The sequence below is a fragment of the Pteropus alecto genome, unplaced genomic scaffold (genome assembly GCF_000325575.1).
Source record: "Pteropus alecto unplaced genomic scaffold, ASM32557v1 scaffold87, whole genome shotgun sequence".
In the NCBI taxonomy this organism is placed as follows: domain Eukaryota; kingdom Metazoa; phylum Chordata; class Mammalia; order Chiroptera; family Pteropodidae; genus Pteropus; species Pteropus alecto.
In genome coordinates, this window is record NW_006443225.1 from 7,248,116 (window position 1) to 7,257,235 (window position 9,120).

The window sequence follows — 9,120 nt, forward strand, 5'->3', positions numbered from 1 at the left end:
ATGAGGTGACTCATGTTTGGCCCCTAGAGCTTCAGGATAGTGGTTAGTCACCAGAAAGACCAAGCACAGGGTTGGAAATTTTAGCTGTTTGACCTCTGAGGAAGAGAAACTGGCTGGAGATTGAGTTCAACAAGTGGCCAATGATTTAATCAATTGCGCCTACATAATGAAGCCTCATAACAACTCTGAACTGAAATTCAGCCAAGCTTCCTGTACTGGGAGGGTAACATGCTTTGATTCCCCCAGGAGAGAATGCGAAGCTTTGTGTTTAGGGCCCTCCCAGCCTTGCTCTATGGGTCTTGTTATTTGGCTGTTTTTGAGTTGTGTCCTTTCTAATAAAACTGTCATCACACATGGAGCACTTTCTTGAATTCTGTGAGGTGTTCTAGTGAATTATTGAAACTGAGGTGGGTTGTGGGAACCTCCAAATTAGTAGCCAGTCAGCCACAAGTGACGGCTTGGAGGCCCCTTGAAATTATGGCTGACATCTGAAGTGGGGCAGGCATGTGGACGGCCAAAACTTTAGCTTGCAGAGTCTGCACTAACTTTAGATGGTTAGTGCTATAGCCGAACTGTAGTCTGCAGTTAGGGTAGAAACAGATTACCCCTCTTTATTCTTCTCAAATAATTCTTGATACATTCTTAGGGTGCATATTGAGCCACATAATCTCACTGAGCCATTTTACATGGAATAAAATGTCACTTTTCTAGTTAGGCGCTTGAGGGTGTCTGTCATCCTGATGGTTATGAAGGGGACCAAAAGTTTTGCCTTTTGCGATATTAATTTTTAAGCTGGTCACTAAGAAACACAAGACTCAGAAAGAACCTTTGACCCTTCCTACCCTTTCCTGCCTAGGAGATTCAGAGAGAAAGACCTACTCCAAGAAGGAAATATTAGAAAGTTCATCCTAGTAGCCTAATTTGAATTGAGTTTGGTGGATGGGAGGCTGTTAAACAGAATCCTCTTTACCAGATTATTTCATTGTTTCTGAGTTGCCTAGCAAAAATTTACCTGCTGTGTATGCTCTGCTCTTCCTCAGTCAGCCGTAAATCATCCATTCTCACTTTTGGAATCTAAGATCTTGTTTCCCCCTTTTCTCTATTGTCCAAAATTACATATATGCCCAATTTTGCCTCATTTAAGAATTTTCATGCTTGTGTGAATTCCTCATGCACATATATTAAAATTTTGATTTTCTTCTATTAATCTGTCTCTGTTAATTTGATTTTTAGCCGTTGTCATTTCCTGGTAAAATTTTAAATGCTTTAAGAGATTAGACCTTAATTTGTTATCTGTATTAAAACCATTTTCTCTGGTTCTATCTGGATACCTTTGATCTGCAGAATCAGAGTCTAGTATCTCTGTGCCTACCTCATATACTGATCTCTTGATTTTAATGAATCTGATACCAACCCCTGCCCAGATTAGCTGTATTTGATCATCAACATTTAATAATTTTTCTTTATTTTTTGATTTCCCTCTAATTTAGGGTTACCAGATACAATACAGGACTCCTGGTTAAACTTTAATTTCAGAATACCAAAGTTCTGTATTTTTATGTGCTAAATATGGTAATCCTACTCTAATTATTCTTTTAATAATAATAAGACTTTTAGAAATTTTCAGGAAGGATGCACAGCCTCTGCACACGAAAACGTCAATCATGCTTACTTGTGTACTGAATTTAGTGTTAAACTGGAAATACTAGATCTAACATTGAATTTAACACCAAAGATGCAAATCTTAGAGTAGATTAGGAGGCATTCAAGATCAGATTTTTATCTGATTGTGTTTAACATTCTGAATTCTGGGAAAAAGAAATCTTTTTTTGTTTTAAAAACATTATTAGAAGAAAGTAGGTCATATCCCCACTACTGGTTATATTGCCCACAATTTGTCCAAGCTCACACAACTGCCAAAAAGTTTATCCAGGTGTCAATGTAAGAATGTCTAAACCTGTAGAAAATTTTTATAAGACTTTCTTTGAGCCAAACTGATGTCATATCCAGGGGAGCAAGACCTCGAATGCTCTGGAGAACAACAGTTTGCAGCTTCTTTTATAAAGGAAAGGGCACGGTGGTGGGAGAAGGCAAGGTGGGGATGGGATTACCCGATAGTTAACAAGATTATGTGCTTTCTTGAGGGTGGTTGCAACTTATTTCAAAGGTGTGTTGACCTAGATGCACAGAAACAATGCCCAGGCCTTGCTCAAGGCAAAGATAAGCCTAACGAAATTATAGGCCTGGGGAGAGACTGTACACCACGAAAACTGCCCAGTTAGGAATTTATGATCAGATCACCCTGTGAGATTAGTGTCCATAGAACTCCCTTTTTTTTCATCTACACAAGACTGAACTGAAAGTTTCTTCTCCACCTGATCAGGTTGATAGCCACTCGAGATGGAAATAATTAGATGTATCTTAGGGGTACACTCATTCCAACCAAATCCAAAGTCCTCTTCAGCCAAGACCCTTTCTGGGATCCGCATACCCCATGCTGGACTGCCTAGTGGTCCTACCTGTCAGCTGCCTCTCAGAGGCAGGAACCATGTATTCTTTCTTTCTGTTGTTCCTTTCCTTTCCTTTCCTTTCGTTTTTTTCTTTCTTCTGTCTTCTTTTCTTTCTTTTCCTTCCTTCCTTCCTTCCTTTTTTCCTTTCCTTTTTTTCTTTCTGTCTGTCTTCTTTCTTTTCCTTCCTTCCTTCCCTCCTTCCTTCCTTCCTTCCTTCCTTCCTTCCTTCCTTCCTTCCTTCCTCCCTTCTTTCCTTTTTTTTTGATAGATATGAGTCCTTCCTTCCTTCCTTCCTTCCTTCCTTCCTTCCTTCCTAACAAATAAGTACTGTACAATGTGTTGAAAGGAACTTGGAAGTTCGACACTTATTTATCAGATCTCGGAGAGTAAAGCAAAGAGGAGAGAAGGGGAGTAAGCTGAGGAGTAAACGTCTTTTAGCGAGTGCTGAGTGACAGAAAACTCCAGGTCAGGGGGCGGTCAGGAGGTGTGGTGCACTCCTTGGAACTGACGCAGCATGCAGAAATTGCTGCTTACGGGCTGTCAGTTTGTATTAAGTTGCAGAGAGAAAAATAAAGGCTACTTTGATCTCTTCCTGGTCATGCATGATAATAGGGCCCAAAGTCCTGTCCCACTTAGGGATACGCCAGCTTCCAGATTAAATGGTTCATATGCACAAACCAGAGAGACCATGGCCACGAGTCACATGAAATGGTTTAGAACAAAACTACCTAGACTGTACACATAGCTAAAGAGTTAAAGATTTTTAGAAAAGCTTTGGTACTGTCCGAAGTTCAAATGTATATGAAAGTGACAATTCAAATTTAAAATCATTTGCCTTAAAAGTCTTTGTTAGTATTTCATAAGACCAGCTTGCGTAATAAGCATTTTAAGGTACTTATTTCATGTAATCTTCACAACAGCACTGAGAGGCACATAATGTTATCTTCATTTTATAGCTAAGGTAACTGGGGCTTAGAGAGGTTATGTGACTTGCTCAATGTCACGTGGCTAACAGTGGCAGGCCAGGAAAACTTGTGCCCTATTTTTAGAGCTTGTCCTGCATCTGCTAGTTCCTAGTGGTTTTTACCTCAAAATACTCCATATGCCAAAGAGGCATATTTTGGGGTGGCACATTCTGGTACTGTCACCTTGCAAGAACTTCATGTCTTTAACATGCATTGTGCTTTGATCCAAGCTCGTTTCGTTGAGCCTGATAGAACTCCGACTCCCGTGCATTCCTTCCCGCAGTTCTTCCAACCTGCGGGGCCACTCTACGTCCACTCCTTTCATCGTTAAGCCCTTAAGATGTCAAGCTCTGGTCAGCATCAAATTCACCTAAGAATAAAGCTTCGGGCCTGTCGCATGACCAGGTTATGATAACTAAACTTCAAACTAGAATAAGGTTTTCATAAAACAGAGAAAACACCTTGGCCTCAGTTACATATCAGCTCCTGACCCATGAAAGCGGCACGACCCCATGGAACGCATCCTGTGGAAACCCAACATCAGGATGTGAAGACGTTCCCCGCCTTAGCCCCGACCAAAAGTAGAGCCCCCATATCCAGCTCCCATAATAACCATGATCTGTGATTTGTCCCTAATATAACCTGCCACAAGAGGCCATCGGGGAGCCAGGCCATTGAGAGCACTAGCTCACCTGTGTCTCTGGGCTTGGTGTCAACTCCTTTAATAAACCTTTGCTTTCTTTGCTACAAACTCCTGCTCATATCTTGTTTTGGCTTGAGAGTGCACAGCCAAGCAAATCCTTTTGAGTCTCTAATAACAGTACTCTTTAGCCCTATGGAGAATATCTAGATGACCTTGGGGATGGTGATGACTTTTTAGATATAATATCAAAGGCCTGATGTATGAAAGAAATAACTGATAAGCTGAACTTCATTACAATTAAAAATTTCTGCTGTGCAAAAGATAGTATCAAAAGAATGAAAAAATAAGCCACAGATTGGGGAGAGAAAATATTTGCAAATACATATCTGATAACAGCTTGTTTTCTGAAATATACAGAGAACTCTTAAAAGTCAACAATAAGAAAACAAAATACCCAATTAAAAAATGGGACAAAGACCTGAACACACACTTCACCAAAGAAAATACAGATGACAAATAAGCATATGAAAAGTTGCTCAACATCATATGTCATCAGGGACTTGCAAATTAAAACAACAATGAGATAACATCAGAATACCCCAAATTTGGAACACCAACAACACCAAATGCAGGTAAGGATGTGAAGCAATAAGGACTTTCACTCATTGCTGGTGGGAATGCAAAATGGCGCGGCCGCTTTGCAAGGCAGTTTGGCAGTTTCTTAAAAAACTAAACGTAGTTTTACCATATGATCCACCCATCTTGCTCCTTTTTATTTACCCAAAGGAGTTGAAAACTTATGTTCACACAAAAACCTGCACATGGATGTTTATAGAAGCTTTATTCATAATTGCCAAAACTTGGAAGCGACCAAGATGTCCAGTGGATGACAGATAAATACACTGTGGCACATCCAGGTAATGGGTTATTATTCAGTGCTGAAAGGAAATGAGCTATCAAGCCACAAAAAGACATGGAGGAAACTTAAACGTATTACTAACTGAAAGAGCCGATCTAAAAAGGCTACATACTATATAGTTGCAACTACATGACTTTCTGGAAAAGGCAAAACTATGAAGACAGTAAAAAGATGAGCATTTGCCAGGGGTTAGAGGTGAGAGAGAGATGAGGAGTCAGAGCACTTAGGATTTTAAAGGCAGTGAAACTATTCCGCGTGATGCTATAATGGCAGACACATGTCATTATACACGAGCCCAAACCCGTAGTATGTGCAATGCCAAGAGCGAACCCTAATGTGGACTATGGCCTTTCGGTGCTAATGGTGTGTTAATCAATGTAGATTCTTCAACTGTGACAACAGTGACCCTGGGGGGGAGGGGCATTGATAGTGGGAGAAGCTGTATGCGTGTTGGAGATGGGTATATGTGGGAGGTCTCAGTACTTTCTGCTTGACTCTGCTGTGAACCTAAAACTGCTCCAAAAAAATAAAGTTTATTGAACGACATCAACTAGGCTCTGTGGTTATAAATCCAGTTCTTTTTCTGGCCAACCTCTTGCCTTAGACTTTAGTTTGGCCTGGGGACTAAGGTCTTCTTGGAGCAATTTGCTTCTGTCCCAGAGCCCCATAACTCTCTGCTGGCCACTGTGCATGAGCTGGTGGCCTTTCTGACTTGGGCCCTCCCAGGGCCCTGCTGTCAGCCGTGCCCTACTTTCTTGGATAAATGGGAGCTGCGCTGCCCATCGGCCGGTCCTTCTCACCCTTACCTGGTGCTGAGATGGCACTCACCTCCCTGGCTCTGACTCCTCCCTCCTAGCCTTGCCCTAGCATGGTCTGCGAGTACCCCTCAAGGCAGGCATTCACAAAAGCAGAGAGACACACGCTAGTTTTGTAATGATAGGCCTGTTGCCCATCCAAACAAGAGTTGCTTGAGGGCAGAGATTGTTCCCCCATGTTTTTAAAAATGAAGATGCCAGTGAAAGTTAAGAGCATGAACTTGAGAAGGACCTGGATTTGAATCTGATATAAAGAAAGCTTTCTACGAGTCTTTGATAGGCATATGTTTTTAGTTCTCTTGGGAAGGATTCTTGAGTGGAATTGCTGGGCCATAAGTATTTGTTGAGCTTTATATGAAACCGTCCAACTGTGTCCAAAATGGCCGCATCGTCTTATACTCTGCCATTTGATCTTGGAAAAGTTAATTTAACCTCTCTCAGTGTTATTTTTTTCTCTTGAGGATAAGGGGGGTAACTGTATTCACCACTTATGATAAAAAAATGAGAATCAAAGAATGAGGTGTTTTGGTAATAACAGTGAGCATGACACCAAGTAATTTCTCAGTAACAGCAGTTATTCTCCTTTGGTTGTCATTCTTGATTTTTTTGAACATCATGAAAAATTCCAAACCTAACAAAAAGTTGAAAGAACACGAGCACCCATATACCAACTCCGAGACCCTACAATTCACATTTTCTCACACATTGATCCATTTTTTAATGCATTTCATAGTAAGTCATGGACACTAGTACGTTTCTCACTAAACACTTCATTGAATGTATCATTAGTTCAATATTTGTTTATGTCTCTTATTTTTTTTTGAGATAAAATTTATGTAGAATAAAATACATAAATCTTAAACGTACCTATGGTTTTTGGTTTTTCATAGATGTGTAAAACTGTGTCTTAAAACCCCATCAAGATACAGAATTTTTCTTCACACCGGAAAGTTCTCTCTTACCCTTTTCTAATAAATCAGTATCCTGACTCACCCCCAGCAAAGCAACTATTTTTTTTCCATTTTTTCAACTCCATCGATTAGTTTGATGTTTTCTAGAACTTCGTATAAATGGAATACACTATGTTCTCTTGTTGGCAGGCTCCTTTTGCTCAGCATAACATTTTAAAATTCGTGTATATTTATTACTTTATGTAAATATGCTAGCTTTTGTTTACCTGTTCTCTGGCTTAGGGACAACTGGTGGCTTCTATTTTTGTCTACTACGAGTAGACAAGGTGTGATGAACATTCTTGCACATGTCTCTCCGTGGCCATATGTTTTCATTTCCTTTGGGGAAGATTTCTTCAGCGGAATTGCTGGACTGTAAGTATATGTTTAACCTCACACAAAACTGCCAAACTGTTCTCCAGCACGGCTCTACCATTTTATATTCCCACCCACAGTTGTTCCATGTCCAGATCAGAATTTGATGCTCTTCCTCCTTTTAATTTTAGCCACTCTAGTTAATGAATCATGGTTTCTCCTTATGGTATTAACTTCCATGTCACTGATGACTAATGATGTTGAGAATTTTCATGTCTTCCTCTGTAGAGCATCTATTCAAATCGTTTTTGTTTTTTGTTTTTTGTTTTGGAACTGGACTGTTTTCGCACTTAGTATCATTATTAGCAGGTCACAGGGGGGAAAGGTAGCCAGGTATTCACACAAAAAGAAAGAAAATGAAAGAAAGGGAGGTGAAGGCAGCAGGAAACACGTGTCTTTGACGGCGAGTCCTAGAGTCACTGGGATCCACTCTCCTTCTGTCCACGAGACGCTGCATCGAGATGGGCACTTTCTGGTTGCTCTTCGTCAGGCCAAACTGAGGACATAGAGCTCTGAGCTTCATGCCTTTGCATGTCGTTCACACAAACACAATGGGCGGTATCTTACTTGCGGGCTCTCCCCGAAGCAAACCGAGAGGAGACTTAGGTGCAGGGAGCTCATTTGGGAGATGATCTCAGGAAGTGGGATGAGGGACTAGGATGTGACAGGAGGAAGAAAAGTCAGTGTTGTTGCAGTTGCTGCTGCATGCAGAAAGGCTCCATCCACTCTGGCAGGCCTTCTGTGAAACATAGAGTGTCTCCAAGAATTGCTCATAGTAGGACACTCATCTCTGGCTCCTGGTGGCACGAATTGGCCTGCACTTCCAGGTCCCACACTGGCCAAGTCCATTACAGAGCTGGCTGTGATCTGAGGGACCCAGGCATGCGACTCAAACGCCAAAAGCGCCTGCTAGTAATCACTGCGATCCTTTCTGAGGATTTCTCCCCGCGCAGGGACAACTCAACGATCCCCATTACTCTCTGATGGTCACCTGTAAAGTCACCTTTGGCTTTGGCCAGAAGGCTCCCTTCCTGCCTCCTCCCACCTTCTGGATCCCACACCAAAGTCAAGTTCTTCTTCTCCTTTGTGCAGAGCAGCTTCCTCTCTCCCTGAAGCCTGAGTTCTGGCTCCACATATGCCCTGGAGCTGAGCTTCTACTTCAAGTAGGTTTATCTCATGTCTCCTCAAAACAGGCAGCAGTAAGTACTATTTCTTCTCATTGTTACACCAGATTTCCCCACAGCTGTGCCGCTCAGGCCTGGGATGGTTTCTTCAGCCCACTCAGGCTTGTATTCTTGCCTGTCACAGTCCTGCTTACTCTATGTTCCACTGAAATACATCTGTCACCCTGCTAGGAACAGGAGCTTTTGTCTTTTTCAGGGAGACAATTAGGTCACTTCATGTTGAAGTTCTCACTAAGAGCAATGTTTTAAAGCCTCTCACTGCCAGTCAAGCAGCTCACGTTTACTGTGTGCAGCTCTGTGCTGGGGGCCTTCCCCTCTGAGTGTCTCTAGAATTACCTTTACCTCCACGTGGTCAGATTTTTGCCTTTGAGTTTTCTCTGCATCCTTTTAAATCTGCCTTGGTCCCTACTTCTGCTTTTTCCTCTTAGCAGCCAGCAAACTCCCTCTATATTTAACTATATTTATATGCCATTCAAGAAGCATCACCAAGCATAATTATAACGGTGCTTCTCCTTTTGTCTTTCTGGTAGCATCTGTTTCAAATCTTTCTCACTCCCAACTATAGATTTCCCTTTAGGACACTGTGGCTTACCTATTCTTGGAACAGGAGGAATCACACTCCTTGCTCTTTTGGCTTATGTAAGACAAAGCTGGAGGGAGCTTGGCTTCCTTTCTTCTCTCTCTCTCCCTCTCTCTCCCCTTCCTTCCTTCCTTCCTTCCTTCCTTCCTTCCTTCCTTCCTTCCTTCCTTCCTTCCTTC